Source organism: Lathamus discolor, chromosome 5 (assembly GCF_037157495.1).
Source record: "Lathamus discolor isolate bLatDis1 chromosome 5, bLatDis1.hap1, whole genome shotgun sequence".
NCBI lineage: Eukaryota > Metazoa > Chordata > Aves > Psittaciformes > Psittacidae > Lathamus > Lathamus discolor.
Window position 1 is genome coordinate 11,613,316 of NC_088888.1, and position 25,627 is coordinate 11,638,942.

The following is a 25,627-nucleotide window of genomic DNA, read 5'->3' on the forward strand; positions in this document are numbered from 1 at the left end:
GTGCTTCCCAAAGGCAGACACTCCTGGGATTTCTGGTGTCACCTGGGCAGTTCATTCCACTTCTGAATGCTGTGCACAGAGCATGCTCTGCCCTGGGCTGTCACACCATTTATCCAGAGGGCTTTGAACCACTGTGCCCCACTGCAAGCTGCGCATCACCAGGCTCTCCCACCAGCACATGGGCTCTCTCATCCCCTGGCTATGAGATGTTACATTGATTTGAGCTCAGCTGTGGAGCCTCACGCTGACAACTCCTGAAAAATGCAGGACAACCCACTGGCTCCTTAATTTTGGAGTCTTATAAAGGCCCAGCAACTTTCAGTGGTGTGCTTCAATATGTTTAACTTCCCATAGACACATGACAGAGAAACTCTTGCTAAGCTCAGTGACATGAGGAAGACCAGAGCAGGGAAACGTCTAAGTAAAGTGAAGGTATCAAACTCGTGAAGAACTGACAGACTGTGGTTTGTAAAACACGCAGCAGGCTGAATTACATATCTTTGCTTTCCTGCTTGTTTTGTCCTGTTCCAAGATCTCGGGCTCAGCCCTGCTCAGGGTGGAGAAGCAGTTGAGTAAAAGCACACTTAATGAAGTTACAAGTCTGTGGCTTGTCGTCTCTGCAGACAGTTTTGTATCTTGGGGCTCTTGACTGATGAATCAGCTTGCTCCCTTTGGGAGCTGCTACAATCACTCTGCTGATTAAATTCTGCTGGTTTTGTGTGCATGAGCTGTAGTAATCTCTGCTCTATTCTCCATACTAATGACTGTTCCTACTGCCAGATCCCACTCACTGATTTGCTGCTGAAAACAGTTTGCTGATGGGCAAAATCATGCCTGACGCTCTTGTGGAAAGCTTCCTGGAGCCTCAAGCTGACTCTGCACAGCCTCCCGTGGCCCCCAGTGCACTCAGCCAGGCTGGTGGCTCGGCAGTGAACAGGCAAGGCTTGTTTTTATTGTCCAAAGGCCTGGATCAGAGCTAGTTCAGATCAGGTCTAAGATCTCCTGGGCTCAGTGGGATTACTCCAAGCTCGATGAATTGAAGATGTGGTCCAAAATGTGTTAGGCAGCCTGAGGAGGTGCACTTGGTTTTGTGTTTCAGTGCTGGAGTCCTCTCAGCAGGAGCAGCTGGGCTCATTTACAGTGATGCTTTCTGCTGGGCTCCACAGGTCCCGTGCAGGGCTGATCACTGCCTTTGGCAGGTTATAGTGAACTTCTCAGCAGGATTGTGTGCCAATACCCGGTAATTCAAAGCTGATTCATATACATAACACCCAACTTTGTGTACCGCTTGGCAGCATCTTCTAAATCCATAAAGACGGCAGAAGGCAGCTACTGAGGCAGTCTCAGGCTGCACGCTCATTTGTTTTCATGAGCTCACTATTTCCTTTTAACAACGCACAGGGTCTGGAAATGAGTTGTGTAATGAGGGAGAATGTGTGAGAAGCTCTCTCTGCAACTCATACTTTTCCATCAAAATAGATCCTGGGAGACCTCAACTGACAGAAGCCAGCATCATGGCTGGGTTGAACAGATAAACGCTTGGTGGGTAGAGAGCCCTGCCTCTGTGCACTGGGTGGTGCTGGCACATGGGACAGCTGTCGTACCTGGAGGAGAGGTAATGACAAGCTGCAGGAAGGCAGTTCTTGCTGCAGATATGGCCTACGCTGCGTATCTTGTATAGCATGCTTACAGGTTTGATAAACAGCAGGCTTGCTTCTGCCCTTCCTTTCTGGAGGCCGTCTGGCTAAGCAAATCTGTTAGGGATGTCCGGCTGTCTATTGTAGTTCCTCCTGGCATCCCCGGGAAGCGGGCAGATCCCTCCGGCTGGCACGGACTCATCCTCCATTTGTTCTGCAGGTAGTAAACTTCATTTATGGTTGGGCCTGCAAATTGGCCAGTTAGAAAATGATGTTGCCTAGCAAAAGGGAGGGAGGTTTTGTGGCCAGTTTTTTTGGACACCGTGACCTGGACCATCTCTGTGGCTGATATGGGCTCTGCCTTTGTTTATTGAAATGGTTTACTCAGTGCATTGCCTGTCCCTGGAGTGCGCTAGTGCCCAGTGGACTGTGCAGCACTTGGAAACAGTGACCCTGCCATGATTACAGCAGGCTTGTGAAGTGCAGTGACAATAAGAGCAATCTGACATTTTGCTGTTGTCTAATTGCAAATCCACTTAAGGTCTGAGTAAACCTCCATGTAAGGGCTTTTGCAGCTGTGGCTTTCCCCTGGCTGTGGGCTGCTGCTTGTTTACTGCCGCTTGCAAGGCTTCTAAGACACTTGAGCCCATGACACTTCTCAGGCTGTGTGGGAGGGGTGGCCTGTCCAGGCAGAACATTGGGATGGGACATTGTGGTTTGACAGTGCTGCCAAGCAGTGCTCACTGCATGCCCCCTGTGACAGAGACACGGGCAGTTTGGAGAAGGAGCGGTTGCCTCCACTCACCCGCCTCCCAAGCCAGGAGCAGTGGCTGTTGGGAGATGCCTGTCTCCATCTTGGCACATCTCATGCTGAGGGAAGACTTCTCCCCTCCTGCTGGTCACACAGGTTGGGTATGTAGGGGAGTGAGAAGATGCTCCCCTGTCTTAGGCTCCAAGTGGCACAGGTAGCCCGAGGCAGCAGCCCTGCTCCTAAAGGGGGCTTTACAACCTAAATAAGCCCCGTTCTAGCTGTGACTCCCATTGACTTCAGTGGGAAAATACAAGTCTATGAGTTTTGCTGTGCCTGGGGAACTCTGTTTGCTCCTTCCAAGGGAGAGCTGATAGAGCAAGGGAAGCTTGGCTTGGAAGCTGGCTGTGCCCCTTGAGCAAAAGATATTCCAATGCTGGTCATTACAATGAGTCGTTCTCATCCTAAATCCAGTGGTTTGTCAACTCCTCAGCGACTACAGACAAAGCAACAGGCACATGGGGGAAAGGCAGAAATTGTGCAAGTGCGTACTATAGAAAAATGATTTATCAAGGGGAAAAAAAACCACGGTCCTGGAAAAACAGTGCAAGACACTGCAGTGTTCCTCTTCCTGGCTTTCCCACAGCCGCTGTGGAAACACAAGGACATACGACAGAATAGTAATCAGGCGACTCTGGGTACATTGTGAAACCTCTGCTGCTTTCAACAGGCAGAGCAGCTTGCTCAGAGTAAGAGGCTTCCATTAACCTGTGCAAAATGGCAAGAGCTTTTGGAAAAAGCTAATGGCGTTGCTGCTGACAGGCGACTTCTTAACTGATTTATTTGTTTGACTCACAATGACTGTAATGCATTTCTGAAAGGAGCCAAGTTCAGAAGGGGTTAGTGTCAGCCAAGGGCCCGTGGGACCCTTGCTTGTTTCTCTTTGACATGTTCCAAAGCATAAGCTGACAACACTGCTCCTGATTTGTTCCTATAAAAATCAGTCAAATGAAATACATTTTCATTCCCTTTCGTAACTGTCACCGTGATCAGGAAGTCTCTGTAATAGAAACCATGACCACATGGCTATGGTGATGCATGCAAGCCCTGTGAATGTATATCTTTATGCCGACTGTGTTTATGTAGTTTACTCCTTCCTCCTACCATATTTGTCTTAAAAGCTACTAAGCTTATGAGCTTGTGAGTGGTACCTCCAAATTAGTATCAGTATGATGTCTAGCACATTAGGGCCCTGCTTGCTTCCTCTGAAGACCAACTATTACTCTACTAATGCTTGTAATTGACCAGGAAAGGTGCTTAGCACACCGGGTAAGCTGCCAGAGGATGGAGCCTCCTTCAGCCCTGCTGAGGAAGACTAGGAGGAAGAGGAGAATGAGGTGAACACCCCTGTGTTTCCACTGTCAGAGCACCACACTCAGCAGACTGACAGAACAGTGTTTTTTGTCTGCTGGGATGAGATCAAGAACCCCTGGTGCCCAAAGGGCTGGGCAGAGCTTCAGGCTCCTTGCAGATGGAGGCTGAGCACTCCAAGGAGTTCACAAAGCACCACTCTCTATTTGGTAGCTTATCTCCTACCTACTCATGTGGCCTTCTTGGGAAATAAGCAGCTTTTTTATGAGCTCCCACCCACAGAGGCTAAGGGAAGATGCTGCCGTTACCCAATGAGAGACATACGGTGCTATTTCAAGTCCATCTTCAGCAGCACTTTGAAGCTCATTGGGAAGGGTTTCTTCTGTGCTCACATTCTCCATGATTGACAGCACAGGAATTACATGGCATGTAGCAGATCTTTCTCACAGAGGGACCTAGTTGCTAGCACAGCTGCTGTCTCTTGTGTATTTTGTTTCTCAAGCAATTTCACACTGAAAGCATTCATAAAAAGTGGGAGAAAAAGCCCAAAGCATTTCCAAGGTGTAGGAAGAACAAACATTAAGTCCATCATCCAAACGTCCAGGTTTCCTCCCTTTCTGATGGGAATTGCAGGATGTCAGGAGCTTGTCTAGTTGGACCTTTCAGGTGTTAAGCTGAACATCTGCAGAATGAAGATCCTGGATCAATGGAAACCTTACAGTTTGTCTTTACCTTCTTAGAGCCTTACAATGACAAAACCCAATCAAAGCATAGTCAGCACCTGCCTCATGTTTTCCATATTATTTCTGTAATGTGTTAGGACAGATTTGCATGTGAAGAAAATATTAGCACAGCACTGAGCTCTCGCATGGCATGCGATGACTGAGAGCCAGTGCTGAGCTCTGTTTTCTTTATATGTAAATCTGTTCTAGCTCACTAGAGAAATAATGGCAGCTATGTGTGATGTTAAATGTCACTTCAGCTAAGATTAGCCTTCTGTAATGGTCTGAGATTATTTTGTTTATACCAGTAGGTAAATTTGTGCAGTAAATTTGTTCTGCTTTCTTCCAATGAAGCCCAGCCAAGCTTTCTAAGAAAGATATGTTAATATTTAACAGACAGTGAAAACTAAATGTTAACATTTTCAAATCTCTGAGTAACTTTGCAGTCTAATCTCTTACTCTCAAACATGACTTTTTGGGCAGTAGGTCATTTGAAATGGCCCTTTTATGGAATTCATCTTGCTTAGATGTCAGCCGAGGGCTGATACGTCTCCTCGGAATAAGTCTCCTCCTAAGGTGCCTTTCTTCTCTGATGCGATCTTGAGGTCTACTCCAGAAGTGTGCTTAAGACAGAAGAATCTGTTTCTAAAGTCCTCATGGATGTCTTCTATAAACTTTATCAGAATTTCATTATTATCCATCCCTATAAAAAAACAGGTCATGCATAACCTGCGCAAGAGCTGCAAGTGGTTCAGGAAGCTGCTGCAGTCTGAGCTCTGCTAGCTTCAAAAGCCTCTGATTTGGCTAATTTTAAATCAGTGTTCAGGCAGCAAAACGTGTGATCTGCTGTGTAACAGGGACGATCACCCAGCAGGGCCTTTCAGCATGAGCTGGTATATGCTCAGAAGCTCAGAGTCTCCAGCCGCAGGCTTCAGCCTGAGTGTATGTGCCATGAATGCACCCTGAATCGGTGGAAGCTTTTGGAAAATGTAGGCTGCAGCTTCATCTTTCCCAGCCACAGTGGGAGTTCACCACCACAGCCTGCACGCCTGTGGAGATCCTCACTGCCATAGTCAGCTGCAGTTGCATTGACTGAGTGCGGGTGTTTTCTGACCTTACTTTCTAAGAGATAGGCAACATTGGAGTCTGAAGCTGCTGTAAGCTGCTAAGACTCATACTAGCCTCTTCCCTCTCACAATATTCTTTTCAATGTGATCATACAATTCAGCCATGAGAAGAAAGAAGTGAGTTTTTTATAGTAAAGAACATTCTTTTCATTAATGACATGGAAAAAGAGACAGCCCAGAAGAAGGAATTCAATTCTTCCTTTCAGATCTAAGATTTATTGCTAGCCAAAACACAAGGATTGCTTTTGAAAGGATATCGAGGGGGTAAACCAACAAGTGCTCAGCACTCATAGCTTCTTTTAAGCAGTACAGTGTATTATCTGATCAGTGGTATACAACAGGAACTGCATTAGTATTCAGCACTGTTGTGGTTTTAAGTAATAGTAAAACATCCCTCGCCTCCCTGAAAGACATATATGGGCTCTGGAGTAACGTACTGGTGGACATTTTAATGGGTTTCATTCAAAGGGCAGAATCAAATTGTCTCAATTGCTTGAGTCACACATTTGCTTTTGCAGAGAGATCAGTACCCACAGTTGCTGTGATGAGGACCTTGTTGAATTGATGTGAGTTTTGCCTAGGGTTCATCTTTGGCTTCTGGGCTTTCATCCTTGACTTTTAAGTCTTGTATTTGAGGTTTTGGAAAACAGTGGTCTTGGACTGTGTGAAACAGGTCTCAGCCTTGCAGTCTTCACTGCCACAGAACTCTCTGCAGCTGGAATGCTTTGGGCTTTGCCTGAATGAAGACTAAGGTGTCAATACCAGGGATAACCAGCACGATGTCTTGGTAGGATGGCTGTGCCAGGGAGTAGGCCCAGCCCTCTGCCCCCATTAGTGTGTGCAGAAGGGGATAGCAGAAACACAACTCCGAGTGGAAGCTAGCAGAGGGCTAAACAACAGCAGCACCTACCTTCAGCATCACCTCTCTCTCCTCCCCCTTCACTTCCTGTCCCTTTGCCCTTGCTTGGGCAATTCATCTGCAGCAAGATAGAATCAAAGAACCCTCTTCCTTTGCTAAACAATTTGCTCCTTTTGTTAGGGTCAGATAAAATGCTGATAAAAGCTATTGTAGCTCTGCTGAAGCCAGCAGGAGCGTGCTGCAGATTCGGTCCTTGATCGTTTTGCACCTTGCTCCCCCCTGCATGTATCCAGTTACATCTTAAGGTAAATCCAGCATTATACTGAATTAATGGACCAGAGACGTGGTCCCCATGGGGGTTTTGCCTGTTGGTAGGTGCAGCGCCACAGAGCTTTGGGGACAGGAGTTCTGTAAATTTAAGGATCTGCAGGGTGACTTCTTGGAAAGTGCATTTTAGAGTTGGATGTTTGTTTTCTTGTTCCTCACTAAATAATCTCTGGTCCCTGCTGCTCGGGAAAAGGGCAGAGCAGAGCCTGGCCTCCAGCTCACCGCTGAGCCCTGTTTGCTGCAGCTGCACTTTGAGAAGGCGTTCTGGGGAGGCGTAGGAATTGCTTTTATCCCGTTGAGCTAAACGCGTTCCAAACATTTTCATTGAATGGGTATTTAAATGCAGCGGTGGAGGGAGTACTCAATAAAGAGAAGATGGGGTGCCAAGGAAGGGCAGGGCTGAGGGGGACGTGAGCAGGCTTCTTCTCACCATGTGGGCCATAGGAATTGCTCTGCTGGCAGCCACAAGCCCTGTTAGATGTCCAGGGGCATCCTCCCACTGCAAGCAAGGTATAGAGCAACTGGGGGAGAATTAGCAACACGTCCAATTGTAATAAGGTTGCTATTACGGGTAATATATATTTAACGCTCTGCAGGGACCATTCAAACCTGCATCTGTAGGAAGGGGAAAAAAGTCAGGTTTGCTTTTTTGGCAGCCTGCAGATCAGAGAGTCCAATCTGCAGTCACTCTTGGTATGTTTTATGTGGGTGGGTTTTGTTAAGCTACAGGCAAAGTTATTGCACCCCTAGGCTACTCACATTAAATGCTCCTCCAATTTTAGCAACATTCTTTCCAGGCTCAGCTACATTTGTTTTTGTCTTCTCTATGGCAATTGATGATCTAAGTCTAAAATGTATAACTCCACAGGATCTCCTGTTATATATTTCTTCCACAGCTGAAGCTGAATCAGGACAGTATAATCCAATGACATGTTGTAATGCCTACAGTTCTCTTTAATACATTCCAGATTATAGGAGTCAACAAAGCTTACATATCCAAAGTAATAAGTTTACACAATAATTTACAAATCCCAGACCAGGATTATATCTTGGAAGTGTTTGGGGGGTTTTTCCTCCTATTTTCTCTGGTCTGGTTAAAGTCTGTTTGTAGGAAACTCAACAGGACAGATAAAAGATGCTGAGACAAACAACTTAATCCCCTAATAATGTCAAGTGGAAAATCCAACAACGGATTGGCAGGGAACTCAAGTAACAACTCCAAAGTGGCCCTTACTGAGGACTACAGAACTAGTTAAAAGGCTGAGCTTGGGATATAATTAGAGATGAGACTGAATCAGTGCCCATAGGTTCAAACATTTCTTTGAACTCTGAAATGGAGCCCAATTCTGTTTTATTTTTTAATCCACACCAGCATAGTGTCATCTTAGCTCCACTAAGGCCAGTTCAGCATCACCTCATAGCTTGTGCTGCCCTCAGTCCTCACGCAAAGTGGCCATGAAGGGCCCCTGGGTGGTATTTCCACGTTTGGTTGCTGTTGCAGACAGGAACATGGGATCCTATGCTGCCAGGCAGGTGCCTGTCACACAGCACAATGAGAAGGATTGCTGGGCACCACTTGCTGGCATGACACTGGCCTCCGAGTCCCACCATCTCATCCTGCTCTTTCCAGGGCCTGGCACACACTGCATCCCCATGCAGCAACCCCCATTCCTGCTGCTTAGGGCGGTGTTGGGCTGCCATTAATAAATACACCTCAAAAGTAAGGCATGTGGTCACAGAAGTAGGGGCCCTCAGAAATGCAACTGCCGAGCAGCTTCAGAAAGAGCCTGTTAATTATTATCTCCTTGGAGCTGTATTTAGTTAGGCAGCCCTTCACCCTGGGGTTTCGTGGTAGGAATGTCTTATTGGGGTGGAGACCAGGGCGTCCAGAAAGGAAACAAAGGAAAGAGATTTTAGAACTGTGTCTTATCTCTGTCCACCTGAATTACTGTTGTATTTTAAAAGAATATATGAAACCCATTGTTTGAAAAAACCCTGACGAGTGTCCTCTCCCAGCTCCATTGTTTTAATGTTCTCCTAGGAATTTGTATATAAAATGTTCCCAATCCAGTTTATCTCTCCCTGCTTGACAAATCCTGTGTTTCCTTTCCGTACTTTTAGCAGAGTGGGAACTAACCTTGATCTTTTTCTACGCGAACAGGATTGCCTGTTCAGATGTCACATTCCCACACTCACACACAAACAAGATGTACCACCACTGAAAATAATCTGTGGGAAGCTCATACATTCAAGATGGACTTCTGGAAAAGCAGCTCTGAACTGAACCAGACCCTCTCTCAGAGGATGGAGCAACTAATCTTTTCCAGCTCGCACGGAAACCCCTTTACACAGCAGGTTAAAACAAATGATCTGAGGCCAGGGCTGTAGCTCAGCTCCTCCACTATTAGCAGCCCCTCATCTACATCTCATCCTGAAGAGAAGGGACTTGGCCTCTCTCCTCAAAGCCCCTTTTCTCTTATATTACCCATGGTTGCTGGAATGGCTTTTTCAAGCCAAGGAAGGCAGCATGGGAGACCAGGTGGTCACAAGTGACCATAATGTTGACCATGGGCTGGACTGGTAATGAGAGGGAAATGCAGAGGTAGCATGATGCCACTTTGTCTGTTCCTGTCTGTCCCTGTGCTGTACAGCCCAACCAGTTCTGATATTTGGTCTTTGAGCTTCTGGGCAGCTTAAAGGCAGTTCCAAATCCCAGGCTTGTTCCTGTGGATGGAACCCTTCCCAGAAGGGAGAAATCTCAGAGGAGCCTGTTTAATATAGGCTGATCTCATGCTTGAGCATACACAGGAGTTGACCTTTCAGCACTGAAATAAGAAGTGATGGGAATAGAATAAATCACAGCCTTGAAAGAAAAGCCAAGCAGCTTAAACTTGCACCTCAGGAGAAGGAGTCAAGGTGAGGAGGATGAGAGCTGCAGAGGGGCTGAATGACACATTCACAAAGCCATCTTTCAGCAGTAGATTTGGTGGACCTTTGCAGAGCAAGCCTGCAGAGGAAAGGCTATTGAGATGTGAAATTGAGATATAAGGTGATGAGCCCTGGAGGTGAATTTCAGTCAGGTGGGTAGGCTGGAAAGACTCCATTATCCTGAAAAAATCTGCAAGGCTTACAGATAGGTTGGATGTGAGGACTAAAAAGGATCCAAGTTTTCCACTTGCTAAAAGTTTCAGGGTAGGAGCAAAATACTCCCAAATGAGAGTGGTAACATTTACACTCGCATTGCAAAGGCATAAATTGTTCTATGAACTGCCAGGCTACAAAGAACCAAGCCTCTATATTGCATTGCAAGCCTCAGAGCTGTCATATTTCCATTGAAACGAAAGCCAGAATTCCCACAAACTTGATAGGAGGCAGTTCTGAGCACCAACACCCCCCCCCCCCCCCCCGGTACATCCCCTTAACCTTCAGGACCTGACGTGGAGTGCAAGGTTTTTCCAAGAGAACCAAAACTCAGAGCACTTCCCTAATATCCAGAAGCCACAGCCCAATGAGGAACTCCCTCTGTGTGGTGCCTTCTGCTCGCGCCTGGTTCCCTGTTCAGCCTCAGGGGAGGCTTTTTCAGGGAGGATTGGGCTGGTCTGTGCCACAGAGCCCATCGCTGCCTGGAAAGATGCTGGGGTTTGCCCTCTTGACCCACTCTTCCTTTGGACCATCTGTGTTGTATCCCCAAGGCAGTCGGACCCCCAGTCCCATCCATCAGACCCTGGCAGGTCAGAAGATTGTAGGATCTGGCTGGAGCTGGAGGAACAGTTTTTTGGCAGAGAGGAGCTTTTCCAGCAAATGTCAAGGGGGAGGGGGAGTAAAAATGATTCACAAATTCAAACACATTTTCTGAATAGTTCTGGCCTAGAAAAAAAATACAGAGGTGGGGGAAGAGGGAGGGAAGTTAAAAATAGCAATGCGTGTCATTCTGACACTTTCAGAATGAACTGTTTCATTTTGGGAATGGTTTGTTTATGTTTTGCAGGCATTTCAAATGTAGATTTGATTCAGAATGGCATTTTTTCACTTCAACCTTGACCTCCCTGTTAAAACACATTGAAAGGAGAAAAGGGAAAAGGATTTTTAGAGCTTACGTAACCCGGAATAAAACACCTCCTTTTGCTTTGCCTCCAAATGAGACGTTTCAGAGTTTTCCTTCCACAGCCCTACAATTTTAGCTGTGTTCAGCCCAACCTGAACATCTCCTCTCCCCTAGTGTTTTCTTGGTTGAGCTCGGATATAGACAAATCCATGCTCCATCCCGCTCCCAACCTTTAAGTCTGATGCCATGGAGCAAGCACTTTAATCTGAGGTCAACCACATGTTGCTGTGATTCAAACTGAAACCTGTGGTATCAAATGAATAAGAGCTGTAGGTTTTGTAGATAACTGGCAGCTTCTCCGGAAGATGCTCTGTCGAACCTAAGTTAGAAAAATAACCCAAACTCCTGGGGCCCTGCAATCTGATCTAGAAACCTTCAGAGAAGCCGGAGTGTGCAGACTTTCACTCCCTCCACACTCACACTGCTCTTAGTCAACTGATTCATTAAAGGGAAATGAGCAAACAGCCGGTAATTACTTTGCTGTAGCCAAAACGTGCTGCAGAGTTTCCCCAGGCAGAGGGGAAGGAACACACACGTTTGCTGTATGATGATGTTGTTAAGTTCACTCTTCCCCAGTTCCCACTCTTTTCTGCATGGTTGTGCCATTCCCTCAGGGGAAGTGCATCCCTTGGTGTCTGGAGAAGAGCCTTCTTTGCTGAGATTTACCTTGAGTGTCTTCTGAGCCCCTTTCCTGTGTGCCTTGGGAGGGTTCGGGCACAAAAGGAGGAGAAAAAAGATCCATGGTGTGGGATCACAGACTTTGTAGCAGCAGTCCCTCTTGGTCAGGGGTCATAGGAAAGACATCTTCCATTTATGAGAAGACCCTGACGTTTACCTGCAATAGAATCATACAATCATAGAATAGTTAGGGTTGGAAAGGACCTTAAGATCATCCAGTTCCAGCCCCCCTGCCATGGGCAGGGACACCTCACACTAAACCATGTCACTCAAGGCTCTGTCCAACCTGGCCTTGAACACCACCAGGGATGGAGCATTCACAGCTTCCCTGGGCAACCCATTCCAGTGCCTCACCACCCTAACAGGAAAGAACTTCCTCCTTATATCCAATCTAAACTTCCCCTGTTTAAGTTTTAACCCGTTACCCCTTGTCCTATCACTACAGTCCCTAATGAAGAGTCCCTCCCCAGCATTTTTATAAGCCCCACTTCAGATACTGGAAGGCTGCTATGAGGTCTCCACGCAGCCTTCTCTTCTCCAGGTTGAACAGCCCCAACTTTCTTAGCCTGTCTTCATATGGGAGGTATAGCAACAGGAAGGTTTGTAAGTATTTTTCAGGCCTGCTGTAATTTCAGTGTTACCGAAGATCTTATGGGATGGACATGATATGGATGCTTTTAACATGGAGGGATGTAGAGGTGAGGAGCTGGCCATGCTCCCTGCTGGCCCTGGCATCAATGGGAGCTGTGAGGGCTCTGCCACTTTGGGTAAGCTCTGGGTCCCCCTGCAATGGGGCTGATTAATGCCTGCAGCGAGACAAGGAATAGAGGCCATGGTGCGTGTACCAGCTCTGCAGCTCCCTTAACCACGCACTTTACTGTTAAAACGCTGCCAACTCAAGCTCTCCCCAAAACAATGGAGATTGCCTTTAAAAACCACCAAATGTCTCAGTGTTTATTTGGAAGTGTTGCATCTATTTGATTGTTTTCCTAGTTTTATGCCTTTAACTTGCACTCAGCACAACTTTTCAGTCTTTTCTCTGCAAGCCAGAAGGCTGTAAATGTACTTTCTTTCTAAAGATGAAAGCTTCAAGTCTCAGCCACCTGATGGCAAGGGCTGGTGGCTGTGAGAACAAGGCAGAGCTCACACTAAAGCTGCAGGAGTGGGCAAATGGACTCTTGAAGTAGCTGCTTCTCCCAGCTGAGAAATGAACTGAATGGAAAGAAAGGCCAGAAGGGCAGAGCATGTAACACACGGAGAACACCAGCTCTCCCTCCCTGCCCCAGCCAAAACAAAAAAGCCCGTACAGGACCAAAGTGAAATCAGCCTTCCTGTTTGTACATGAGGCCTGCGATGGCAGGTGGCATCCGACTGTCACATCTCTGCTGAAATCCAAGCGCAGCTCCCAGGGAAAATCTGGAGGTAGAGGCACAGATAGAGATGTAAGTGGTTATCAGTGAACAGGGACTATACAAACAGTACATAGAGGCTCACACCATTTCCCTGTCCATTTTTTTTTGTCTGAAAAATAATCACTTTTCTACAGAGAAAGGTGATTCAGAGATTTACAACTCAGGCAGCTGCCAGGAGATGGGAAAACAGCTCTAAGGATGTTAAACTTATAGTGGGGAGGCAGCGCAGAGCCAGTGCTTCAGTGCAGATTCACACAGAATCACACAGAATCCCAAGGGTTGGAAGGGACCTCAAAAGATCATCTAGTCCAACCCCCCTGCAAGAGCAGGGTAACCTGGGGTACATCACACAGGAACTTGTCCAGGCAGGTCTTGAATATCTCCAAAGTAGGAGACTCCACAACCCCCCTGGGCAACCTGTTCCAGTGCTCTGTCACTCACAGTAGAAAGGTTTTTCCTGATGTTCACATGGAACCTCCTATGCTCCAGTTTACACCCATTGCCCCTTGTCCTATCACTGGATATCACTGAAAAAAGCCTAGCTCCATCATCCTGACACCCACCCTTTACATATTTGTAAACACTGATGAGGTCACCCCTCAGTCTCCTCTTCTCCAAGCTAAAGAGACCCAGCTCCCTCAGCCTCTCCTCATAAGGGAGATGTTCCATTGCCTTTCCAACTAAACAATTGCATTTGGACGATGATCTATGGGTATGTAGTGGCAGGACAAGGGGGAATGGCTTTAAACTGATAGAGGGGAGATTGAGATGAGACATTAGGAAGAAATTCTTTACTATGATGGTGCTGAGGCACTGGCACACGGTGCCCAGAGAAGCTGTGGCTGCCCCATCCCTGGCACCATTCAAGGCCAGGTTGCACAGGGCTTGGAACAACCTGGTCTAGTGGAAGGGACACCTTCCACTGTGGCAGGGGGTTGGAACTGGATGAGCTTTAAGGTCCCTTCCAACCCAAACCAGTCTGGGATTCCGTGATTCTTAGGCTCTGACAGTGCTCAGAAAATACCAGGCAGGGTTGTTGAACTGTCCTACGTCCCCTTGTCATTGAATGGTGCAGAGATGTTGTGTGACATGACTCCAGGTTTTCTCTAGCAGCTCTAAGGGTATTTGGATTCCAGTTATAATCTCGTTGGATATGCTGACACGTTCTCCAGCTTGCCTCTTGAATTAAGACGCTGCAGCATTCACTTTGCTTCTTTCCAGCTGCTAGGTATGTGTCGTTGCTTCTCCAGGGGGAAGGAGGTAAGATGATCTTAGGGTCCAACCCTAACTATTCTGTGATTCTATGATTCTTCTTTTTACTCTGTCCTTAGAGCTATGCCATGTTTAAAGGGAATTCATCCCTAAAGCAAAGGCATGGATGTTGGGTGCATCCCTCTTCCCGTTGGTGGGCTGTGCACTTTTCCCAGGTGCTCCATCTGCAGGGTTAACTTTGTGGAAATCACACCAGGAGGGCAAAGATTGTATACAACATGCAGATGGTCTTCTGGAGAGCGGCTGCCTTTGGAAAACCAGCTAGAACTACTGTTGGTGTAACAAACCAAATAGTTCCAGGATATAAAATTAAGGGAGGAAGACAGCTTTACTGGCTATTGTCAAAAAACAGAGGCTTGCATAATAACAGCAACATTTTCCATACACTATGCAATTAAGTTACTTACTTGGGAATTAAATTGTAAGTCAGTTTAGACAGCGTGGCCAGCTGTAACATAACACATGGTTACAACACACATAGTGAATGTTATTATTTGGTGTCAGTGTTTATTGAACAGAATGGGGATTTGAGAAACAAGCTTTGGCTCAGGAAACACTAACAAAGTGATGGCACTTAATGTCTCTAAAGCAACACAGCTTAGAATGTTGGGGAATAAATTCTCCAAAGATAAAATACTTTGGAAAATACCTGCTAATCCTTTTAAACCCCTAAAAGACAACTTATTTTTCATCCTGGGTAATGATTAGCCACAGATTTCACCACTAATCTCAGAAAAATCCTGTGGGTTTTGGACAAGCAAGAGAGACTCCAGGTGTAGATTCAGTGGCTGATTTTGCAGCAGAGGTTCCAGCTGATCTCACTGGAAAGTGTTTTATTTGCTGCTGTCTGCTGGTCCCTTGCTGTCTTCTTTTGCTACTGCAGGAATCAGGGCCAGCAAACAGCGCTTCCCTCTCATTTTTATGGAGAAGAATGGATGCTCTAGAACATTGCTTCACCTCAGTTGCAAGACTGGAATGAGACTGGGCTAAATCGACTCTGGTGAAGCTCCATAGAGTCTGGTGGGCTTGCATGAGAGATAAATCTGATCCAGGGTAAGAATAACACGAAACACACATATGGGCTGGGTTAGTGCATTGTTTATATATGGCCGGACCATGGAGAGCTGCCCACATTGCAAAATCCCCCTCCCAGCTGGCTCCATGAGGAATCCTTTGCGAAGCACAGCATGGACAGACTAGCAACAAAATGTGGCACAAACAAGGAATCTCCCCTGTCTTGTGCTCACTGGTGCTGAGAGTTGAGGACCATGTCAGCAGAGGTGCATAGGCTCAGCTCAGCAACTGTGCTGAACCAGCATCTCAGGGAGCAGCGCAGGTCAGATTGCCATGCCCTCCAGTGGGAGTGAGCTTATAAATAGGCTTTTGGAACAAAAACAGGAGCCATCCACCACAGCTATTTGTGATGACCTCAAAATAAAGTTAGAATTGGGTTCCTTTCTGTGCTGCTTAGCAGAGTGGCTGAGCTCTCCAGCAGAACAGGAAGTAGCTGAGGAGCTCTTTGAGTAACCAGAGTCGTCAGATCAATGGAAAAAGTGGTTTGAGTGCATTTTGTGAAAGTGCAGTCATCAATTGTGAAATTACTGCAGTTTCTGTCCCTAGAGCAGGGCTGTTGTTCATGCCAAGGGGGCTCAGGTCTGCCACTGCTGTGTCTGAAAGCAGAGCACTTCTTTTGGATGATGTACACAATGTGCAAGGGGTGAAGCAGACATCTTTCCCTTTGGTGTCCTTGGATTCAGATTAATCTCTCAACATCATCAGGATCCTGCGTAGGGTGCCTACCATGCCATTTGGAAGGAAAATAAGTTTGCTCTTAGTGGAGGCATGGGGAGGTCAGGGCAGGTGAGGAGGGAGGCAGAGGGTAAGAGACACCCCCAGGAAGGAAGATGCACAGTTCTCCATCTCAGAATTGAGGCTGGTCCTACACATTAGTGACACTTGCAGCTTCTTTTCATGTTTTGCAAGCTCATCTGAGAATTGAATGAATGCCAGATTAATCTTTCAAGGGAAGCGGAGCTGGGTTGAAAATATCTCCAGCACAGATAACTCAAAGGAAGTGCAGCTTTTAAAAAAAGCATGTGAAATGCCTCTAAGAATCTACCTGGGGTTTCCTGTTTTCTTCTTTTCCTCTTTCTCTTTCCTCCCCTTAGTCCCCCGTTTTGCCTCTTTGCTGCCTCATCATGTCACCACTTAACTTTTTTCCCCTCTCGTTGTTCCCACAGAGGCATACAAAGGGTTTTCGATCCCGTCACATGCCCCAGCTGGAAGTAGAGCACTTTTCTCCGGGGTTTTGTCAGGTTTAGCTGCAGGCGCTCCCCAGCTTTTCGCTGATTGTCTTTTCAGCTGCCCTCCGCTTGCGACACTTCGCGCTGCAGCCGGGCAAAGGCCGGTGCAAACTGCAAAGCGGAGGCGATGCCGTGAGTGCGGGGAGCGCAAGGGGCTGCAGGGGTGCGCGATGGGGCGGCCGTGGGGAGGGAGCGGCGCGGCGTGGGAGAGCAGGGGTAAGACGGACAGGAAGGGAGCGAAGGGGAAAGGCAGGTGGAAAAGGGAAATGACCGCGGGGGCCAGGAAGGCTAAAGAGAATACAAGGGAAGCTGCGAAGCCATCTGGGAATCTGCTTTAGCCACGTGTAAATCGCAGGCGTCCTTGCGGCTTCCCGCTCTGCGCAGAGCGGAGCAGCAGCGCCCGGAGGAGGCCGGGCAGAGACGGGATGGCGGCGTGCGGCTGCGTGCGGTGAGCCTGCGAGGGGACGCGGGTGTGGGGACGCGGAGGGACCCAGTGAGTGGGTGTCCCGAGGTGGGGCACCGGCACGGGCAGCGCTGGGCCGGAGGCTGGTGGAGCCTGCGCTCGGTGGTGATGGCAGGGGCAGAGCGGGAGGAGAGGTGGATGCTGTGGGGTGGAGGCAGAATGGGAAGTCGCGGAGAAGCCGAGTGTAAAAGCTGATCAGGGGATGGAAAAGGAGGAAACTGAAGGGAAAAGTTATGTGAAAAGTTGCAGGTAGTGAAAAAAAGCGTCGCGGAAGGCTGACATGGCGAGGCAGGGTAAAGTGAGGAGAGGTCGCACAAGAGTTTAAAAGCACTTAATGATGTCTGGGTAGGGTTTGTGGCAAATAGCTAGATCACAGCCAGCCTCCCTTTGTGGGGAGAAACAGGCCCCTGCAGAGCACAGAGTATGTGACCTGCCTGCACAGCATGAGAGTTGCCGAGGCTGAGCAGCGCTGTGACTGTAAAAGAATTTAACTAGCATAGATGCAGTCATCTACACGGAACATGGCTAAAAATAGGTGAGATGAATTGCAATCCTGAGGAAAAAATGTTACAGTAAATGAATACAAACCATCTCATGTTATTTAGCCGGGTGCATTCGTGTCTCCTCCATGCATGTGCATGCTGGAGATGTATGCTAGGTGCAGGGTTTGTGCACGTTAAGTGCGCATCTAAACACCAGCATGTACCTGTCTGGGATGTTCCTGTCTCTTAGCTTCTGTGCAGAAGCCCTCTGCCCCTCAGACCTGGAAAAATTGGGTCATGATGCTGAAGTAGTCTGTAGTTCCTCAGGTCTTTGCTGTTTGAATCATAAATCATTCCTAGGAGTCTCAAGGAAGACCAAGGAGATGTACTGCTGTTGCAGGAGGTGCTGCTGCTGACCCCATCGCTCCCTGCTTCACTATGAAGAGGCTGCAGGGTTAATCCAGACCCCCACCTGGTTTTAGCTGAGCTCTGTAGGCTGCCTTCAGCCTCCACCAGAGGTGTGGGGGTCACTTTGCTTTGTTTCACACTGGGTGGTACCAGTGTGACAGGGAAAAAAGGTACCCAGTTCCTGCTGGTGCCATTTGCCCCATGCCACCTTGTCCTGAAGGAGAGACAATTTGTCTGCCCTGGTGAGAGAACTGGTTAGGAGTGAGTAACACTGCATCTCTGCAGGGACACCCATGAGACGTGCCAAGAGAAACCCAGGCACACGCTGTTACTTCATGGAATCCCTCATGTGGATTAGGCTGGTGTGGATGGTCTGAGCAGGGCACGGATTTGGAGCCCACCTGCATTGGAGGTGTCCTCTGGCTGCCCCAGCCGGCTCCCTGCAGCCCTGCCCTCCTTCCCTGTCCTAGTACCTGACCTTGTCCTCATCTCCAAAATTAGGTCTGCAGGTCCCTCATCTCATCTTCAAAACTCTCTGTGCAATTAACTTGCACAGGGGTGTCCTTGGCAGAAGGTGTCCCCAGAGGATGGGCAGCGAGAGGATGTGCACAGTTTAACTGTAGCTAGGGCCCATGGTTACTTGTAGGAAACGCTGTGAACGTTTATCTCTGCACCAAGAAGTGGCAGTTTGCTTATGGAGATAGTGAGCCTCTGGTGCTACCTGAGCTTGTTCAACAGTCTCCACTGGGGGAGTGAACAGATTTTTCATCTAGTGAGGGTGTCGTTGGGCTTTTAGTGCTCGGGTTTGATTAGTCGCAACTGAACCCCTCTTTCACTTAGCCCTTTACTGCAGGCTGTTCATTCTCATGCTGCGCATTTCCTCTGCCTGCAAAAGCACTTAGAAAAGCTTGGATCCCCAAGTCACATATTCTCAATATTTATGCCCCCTGGATGGTTTCCCAGGGAAGCTCTTTCTCTTACAAGTCAAGAAAAGACGTGTATTTGTCAAACTAATATTAATAGGGTGTAGAGTTCATTCTCAGGCAGCAGGTGGGTTAGAAAACCTTATTTTTGTGCAATTAATTTTGTAAGATCTCCCTTCCACCTTCTCTATGATTTCATTTGCTTCTGTGTCCTGGAGTCTCAAAAGACAAGGGTTTCTATAGGCCATCTTGAGAGCAGTTGCTGGCAGCCCTCGCAGGAGCAGCACAGAGGTAGCTGTCCCTGGATTTCCATATTCATGTTAGCTGTTGAAACGTGTTGTCTCACAGGAGCTATAGGGTAAATTCACACTAAATTCTTTATGCTGCTCAGAGGGGATCAGTGAAAAGGTCCTGGTAAGGAGCACTGAGGTCAGGAGGTACACCAAGTTTGTATGTGTTAGGCCTGCAAACTAATGGGCTTCAAGTGAAATCTATAAGATCATTGCGAAAACTCTTCCATTCCTTCCTTTCTACTTACCCTGTCCGGTAATAAGACATACAGTTTGCATGATGAAATTGCCAGGATGTGCACACAGTCTTGGAGAAGAGATTACTTGTTGGCTCTGTGCAGAGCCACGCTGGGAAAGGAACTCTGCTGCAGGCTCCTCTGAGCCCATTCGCACCAAGGGGAGAAGGGGATGTGGGTCCATCCAAGCCGCCTGCGCTCAGCTCTGCAGGCTGAGAGAATGCAGCCACATGTGGGGTTTCAGCAGCAGTCATGAGGTGATGATGTGGAAGGAACAGGATGGGATTTCTGCATGGTGTGGGCAGCGTTGCACAACAGCCTCCATGGCCGATGGCTTGGACTGTCTTTGCACTGAGGCTCCTCTCTGTGCTCTGCCGATGGGGAGGGGACTGCAGAAGCACTGTGTGGCCCATGGCAAGGGCCAGCAGCTTTCTGCAGGGATGGAAAGCTGTAGTCAAAATGAGAAGGCAACTCCTGTGCTGCTTCATCTTCCTGGGAAACAGGAGCATGGCTCAGAGCAAACACACCGAATGGCATTCGCTCTGATCTGGGCCACATAAGCTGTACTGCTCTCGTAGCCTAAACTCCCAGTAAGAGCATTTGCCCAGTTTTCTATTAAATACAGCACCTGAGAAGGTGAAAGCCTTGGGTTTGTAACTCATTAGACCTTACATCAGAAACGATGAGGTGCGTCACACAGACTAGCACTAGCCCCGTGGCAGTGTCAGGCACCGCAGGAGCAGGACCCCAAAAGCTGTGTTTTTCCCCCACAGTTGGTGTGAGCTCCAGCACTAGCTGTGCAAGGCTTGTAGCCATGGCTGCTATCAGCAGAGCATCTCTGAGCATCCTGCACTGCTTGGGGGGCAAACGCTTCCCCTGGTGTGAAGTCCCTGAGCTGCCTTAGCTTCAGCTCAGCTCTCAGGTTTACAGCAGATGAGGATCAGGCTGCAATCTCAACCGGTGACATAAATAACACACAGCTATGTTAGAATACCCCACCCTTTTCCTGCAGTTTTAGTTAGAGGGGCAGTGCTGCTTGTGATGCTTTGTTGTGACAGAGAATGAAGAGAAACACGGAAAAACAAGGCTATTTGGCTTAAGGTATGGAGCTGGGCTTTTTGTCTAGGGAGGGGGAGAAGGTACACTTTCTTCAGTAGGTGTTTTTAGGTTGTATTTGCTTAAGCAAGGAGGAGTGAAGGAGACCCAGTAATTGTTATATATAACCTGAACTGTGGTTGTATCTCCAAGGAAGAGTTTAAATGGGAGAGATCATGTGTGTGCTGTCCTAAATTGCCTCTCCTGGATGGCATATCCAAATGAAAAAGTTTTTAAGCATATGGCAGCGGAGTAACTGGTGCCTGTTGTTCTGGCAGGGCTGATACTTGCACACCCTCCTGGCTCAGGTGTGTTCTTCAGCATCCAGAGGCTGCCACTGAGTAGTTCAGCTTCCAAAGAGTGAATGCAGCACAGCTGGTCTGACACAGTAGAGTTGGTGGTGGGTCATAAGGGTGAGTGACGATAGCTGTAGGGACCCCATATGGGTAGCCACACAGCAGCCACACTCAGTGCTGCTGAGAGATCTCAGACCCCTGTCAGAAGTGGTTCAGTGTGATGGCTCAGGGGACCATTCCCTTTGGAAGTTCATGCTGGCTGTCCACTTCTCTTACATGTGTTTGAAATTTTTAATCCATCTATTTCTGCTCTCGAGCGTCTGTACCTGCTCCAGTTACATCAAACACTGCTATGGCAAGGTCTTTAAAGGTGTATTTAGAACTGTAGGATTCCCTGGATTTCTGCATACTATGTGGGCATCGCTCAGACTGAGCAGCACTGGTCCTGGGCCCTCAGGTGCCTTGTGTATGGCTGTGTGTTGCCCTCTGAGCACTGGGACTTTAATCCCACTCTATATGAGGAGGGAAACTGTGCTGGGGCTTCACTAGCTGACCTAGAGATTGCTATGAAGTCTTCAAAGAAACTCAGTTGAACCTAGCTGCCCGGAAGGTCTCAAAGTGTTGCATGGGATGAGTTGGAGGCACATCAGGAGGGTTTTCAGGAAGTAGTTAGTCCATCATATGCCCTCATATGGGAGCTGCGCAGTTGAGATGCTGGAACTGTGCCCCAGCTTCCCATCCACAGGCCTGCATGCTTCATGTTGTTGGCCTGGAAAAAGCAAGATTTGCGGGTAGAGCTGGGTGGTGGGTATGCGTTGATGCAGGAGACATTCCTAAGGGTGAAGCTGATGCACTGGCACCAGAACAGGGAGCTGAGGGAGGTAGCAAGTGGCACAGCCAACTTGCACCCCCAAGGAGTCTTGGGGACCAACATGCCTCATTATTTTCCAGGGAAGGGTTTTACTGGGACTGCACTGCCTGCTTTCCAATACTGTACTCACTGGTTTTCCTTACCGTTTTTCTCTTGATGTGGGTAGTCCAGGCAGCCCTTTTGGATGCTGCTCCATGCTGTGTGCCACTGGGCTGCATGGCCCCATGGGAAGGGATGTGCTCCCTACCCTCAGCATCTTCTCTGTGGCAAGGGTTGTCTTTTGCTTCCTTGGTCCAGCAAAAGCTGTTCCTCCCAGGTGGGCTCTGGCTGTGCCAGGATTATCACAGAAATTCCCCACTCCTCCTGCACTGGGATTTTCTCCTCCAACTGAAGGGACTGGCTCCAGTCAGCATCCCATCAGGCTGGGAGCCCTGCCAGCTCCCAGCCAGGCTCCACTGCCTGTGCACAGCCAGTGCAGGACAATAGGGGTTGTCTCCGCCTGGCTGCTTGCTACTGGGACAGGCAGCCCTGCTCTCTGCTCCGGGGACAAGGAGCATTTCTAATCCTGCAGGAGTGTCATCTTTCAGTCGAGGGTCTGTTACAGCTCCTTGCAACGATTAGCTCTACGAATGACAACAGTGTATAATTTGGCTAGTGCTGAGTCTTCTCTTTCAAGGATCGCCTCCAAAAGTAACCTCTGAAGGAGCAGATTAGGTGAAGTCGGACATAAAAGCAGACGTTGCAGGGGTGTGTGACCGCAGGGATGCACTGCCTCATGCTGAGGGGAGTCCTTAACCTCTCATGCAAGAAGAGAGAAGCAGTGTGCTTCCTTCTTCTGATGGCAGCTTGCCAAGGTGAGTAGGTTAGCGCCGATAAAAACATCTCTCTGCAGCCCTCAAACTGGGGCAGGCAGGTTTCCTCTTTGAATTTGCATTTCTCTTGCAGCCCCTTTCAGCTGGCCTGAGGTTCGGTAATGTGCAGGTGGAAGAGCCCTTGCAAGGTTAATTGTGACTTGAGGAGGAGCAGGAGCGTGCAGCCAGACACACACATGCAAAACCAATAAACCTCACGTCTGTTACAGAAGATGAGCTGTGTGTTTCTCGGCATGGTGTTGCTGTCACCACACAGCTACTCCAGTGTGCTGCAGCCCTAGGTGGTGGCAGGAGTAGCTCACCAACATGAATGGCACACAGGAGTTGAGAAGGATTTTACATGTCCTGTGTGCTGTGCTGCAGAGGGTGCACAGGGACAGAAGCTCTTGTATCTGAGTGACAAGAAATGACATCCCCCCTATCAGCTCCTGCTCTGCGGTGTGAGTGCTTCCTACCCATGTATCCAGAGTGCCTGCATTAGTGTTTACACTGCATGGACCCAGTTCCAAATCTTCCACTTTTTCCTCCATCCTTACTGGAAAGCAAAGCTCTCACTGAAATTTAAGTGAAGTTTTTTGCAGAAGAGGACTGTTAAAAAACCCCAAGCAAACAAAAAAAAAATCCTTCAGGATTTGGCCCAGTGTGAAGGTTACTTTTGCTTTTGGTTTCACAGAAATGACCAGCACCCCCAGTTGCTCTAATAGTTGAGGTCAGAATAGAAGCAAGCTGTTTATGGGGTGGGGGAGTGACAAAGAGCTGTAAGTCTTTAAACGTGCACCTCTGTGGCTCTTGCTAGCAAAACCTGACACAAAAGCCCACTCATTAAGATGGCTGCTCATGGGTCAGTGGGTGCCATTCATTACAGACCCTGGAGTAGAGCTAAGCACTGTGTCCTGCATCATCCCTTTGCTTCAGATGGGTCACCCCGCTCTGCAGACAGGTTCAGTGCAGCCTGGAGAAGGCCAGAGTGCTGGCTGCATAGGGATGCAGGGACCCCTCTGGGGAAGCTCTGGCTGTTAGGCTGGGACCTGCAGTACCTCCATTAGCAGGGGACATCCTGCACAGTGAGCAACTGCCCTCTCCTTTCCGTATAGCAGGCACATAGGCAGGACAAAGGGGAATGGCTTTAAACTGACAGAGGGGAGATTTACATTAGACATTAGGAAGAAATTGTTCCCTGTGAGGGTGCTGAGGCCCTGGCAGAAGGTGCCAAGAGAAGCTGTGGCTGCCCCATCCCTGGCAGTGTTCAAGGCCAGGTTGGACGGGGCTTGGAGCAGCCTTGTCTAATGGAAGGTGTCCCTGCCTGTGGCAGGGGCTTGGAACTGGTTGGGCTTTAAGGTCTCTTCCAGTCCAAACCATTCCATGATTCTATGGATCTGGTCTGGCCCAGCATTACGTGCTGCACCATCACCAGAAGCCATAGGTATCTCCCTGTCCCACCTCTGATGCCAGAGAGGACAACTGCCCCGGGGGCAGGTGGGTCTTGGCTGTTGAGTGTGGTTGCTGCTACCAGGGACTTAGCACTGCTTCCCTGGATTTGGATGTTTTCCTGAGCATTGTGCTAATCCTTATTGTTCTTTTCCCTTCTGTAATTTTCCTTAACTGTCCTTTCTCCTTAGCACATCAGTGCCATTAACTCTGAGCACAAAATCCAGAGGGCCACTGGCAGTGCTCATTTCGTGGGTAGGCTCCTGAGGGCTCTGCAGCCTGTTTATGAAACTCCTGTCCTTTGGTGGAAGCAATTTCGTGGTGCAGCAATTTCTGCCTGCGGTCATCAGAGGTGACTTGTGTCTGTCAGGACCTGGGCAGTTTCCTTGCCCCTGAAATGCAGAAGGTTCTATTAGATTATAGCATTTATAGCGTAAGACTTGGTGGTAATAGATGATCTTTTAATCTCTTTTTGTTGTACAGGATGTACCACAAACAGGCCTCGATTCCTGTTTACTTTAAACACTATCGCAGCATTACTACACAGACTTTCCTGATTATTTCTACTCCCCTGCCACAGGCCTTCCAGGTTTTCAAATGTTTCTTACTTGTACATCACAGAAGTCAAAGATTTTTATAATCAATATGGTAAGGAGAACTGAAGCACAAACCTTTCCATTAGAAAAGAGATTGACGTAATTTGTCCAGAGGAGGTGGATATGGCCCCACCATGACTGCAAGTACTGAACATGCTGCCCTACTTTTTGGGAGCTCCTGGGGAGGAGCAGAGAATAGAGGTGGGGGGATGTGTGGGGGTATGAAAGTAGAGCTTCCCAGCATCTCCTGGCTGATTTGGGCCTCTCTGTCCTTTTGTTTAAATGGGACCCACCAGCCTCTCTCAGCACTTGTGAGCGCTTGGTGAGTGTTTGGGGCAGGCACAGGAGCACTTTGCTGGGAGTTGTGGGATGCAGCCCCCCAACTGGGGATAGCAAATATTGACTTGTCAGTTCTGTGGGAATACTCACATCCCAGGCATCCTTGACAGAATCTCTGTTGGGCAACTGAAGTGTGCTCCACTTCAGAAATGAGGAAGGCTTGGTGGAGAGCTCAGCACCCATTTACTTTGGATACCTCTGTTTTGTAGCCTGTTTGGAAATAGGCAGGGCTGAAGAGCAGCTACTGATTAGGATGCTGCTTTATGCTCATAAACATGTCCTGAAGGGTCTCAGCCCTCCACGGTCCAGTGTAGTGACCCTGAGGGGAAAACACTGTCTTCAGTGAGTGTATCCAGTGCCTGGATCACTGTTCAGAGCGCCTCTAGACTCACGCCTCAACCTTTTGACTCGCACTGCAGTTTCCCAGGCACACATGGCCCTCCATCAGGCAGCTTTTAACATGACTCCGTAACTCATTTTTGTTCTTTGTCTTATTTATGACTGTAAAGTTTGTTTCTTCCAGTCCAGCAGAAAACAAGTCGATGTAGAAAACAATATGTGATTCAGTTTGTGGTGGTGCATCTAATTTACAGGAACTGGCTCCTTTGTACAGTACATGCTGTGAAATAGCAGGTCTGCTTTGGCACTGACTGGACAAACAGAGGTGACTAAGCAATCCAGTTGATTGATGGCAATAGCCTTGCACAGAAGATCCGGGAAACCTCTGGGAAAACTGCCTGTAACTTAAGGAATTGCCACCTGCGAAT

General features: G+C 48.2%; 1 protein-coding gene and 1 long non-coding RNA gene across 3 annotated transcripts in view; both read left to right on the forward strand.

The window, feature by feature from the left end:
- The window catches only part of ITPKB (inositol-trisphosphate 3-kinase B), a 69,242-nt gene that overhangs the window by 3,573 nt on the left and 40,042 nt on the right, over positions 1-25,627 (forward strand). The window lies entirely within an intron of this gene.
- LOC136014764 (uncharacterized) lies at positions 16,947-22,678 on the forward strand. Of its 2 annotated transcripts, none has more exons than XR_010612859.1 (3): positions 16,947-17,009; positions 22,302-22,479; positions 22,571-22,678. It is a non-coding gene; the product is annotated as an uncharacterized LOC136014764 (long non-coding RNA). The 2 variants fall into 2 exon arrangements; XR_010612860.1 differs by lacking the exon at positions 16,947-17,009 and adding an exon at positions 20,311-20,464.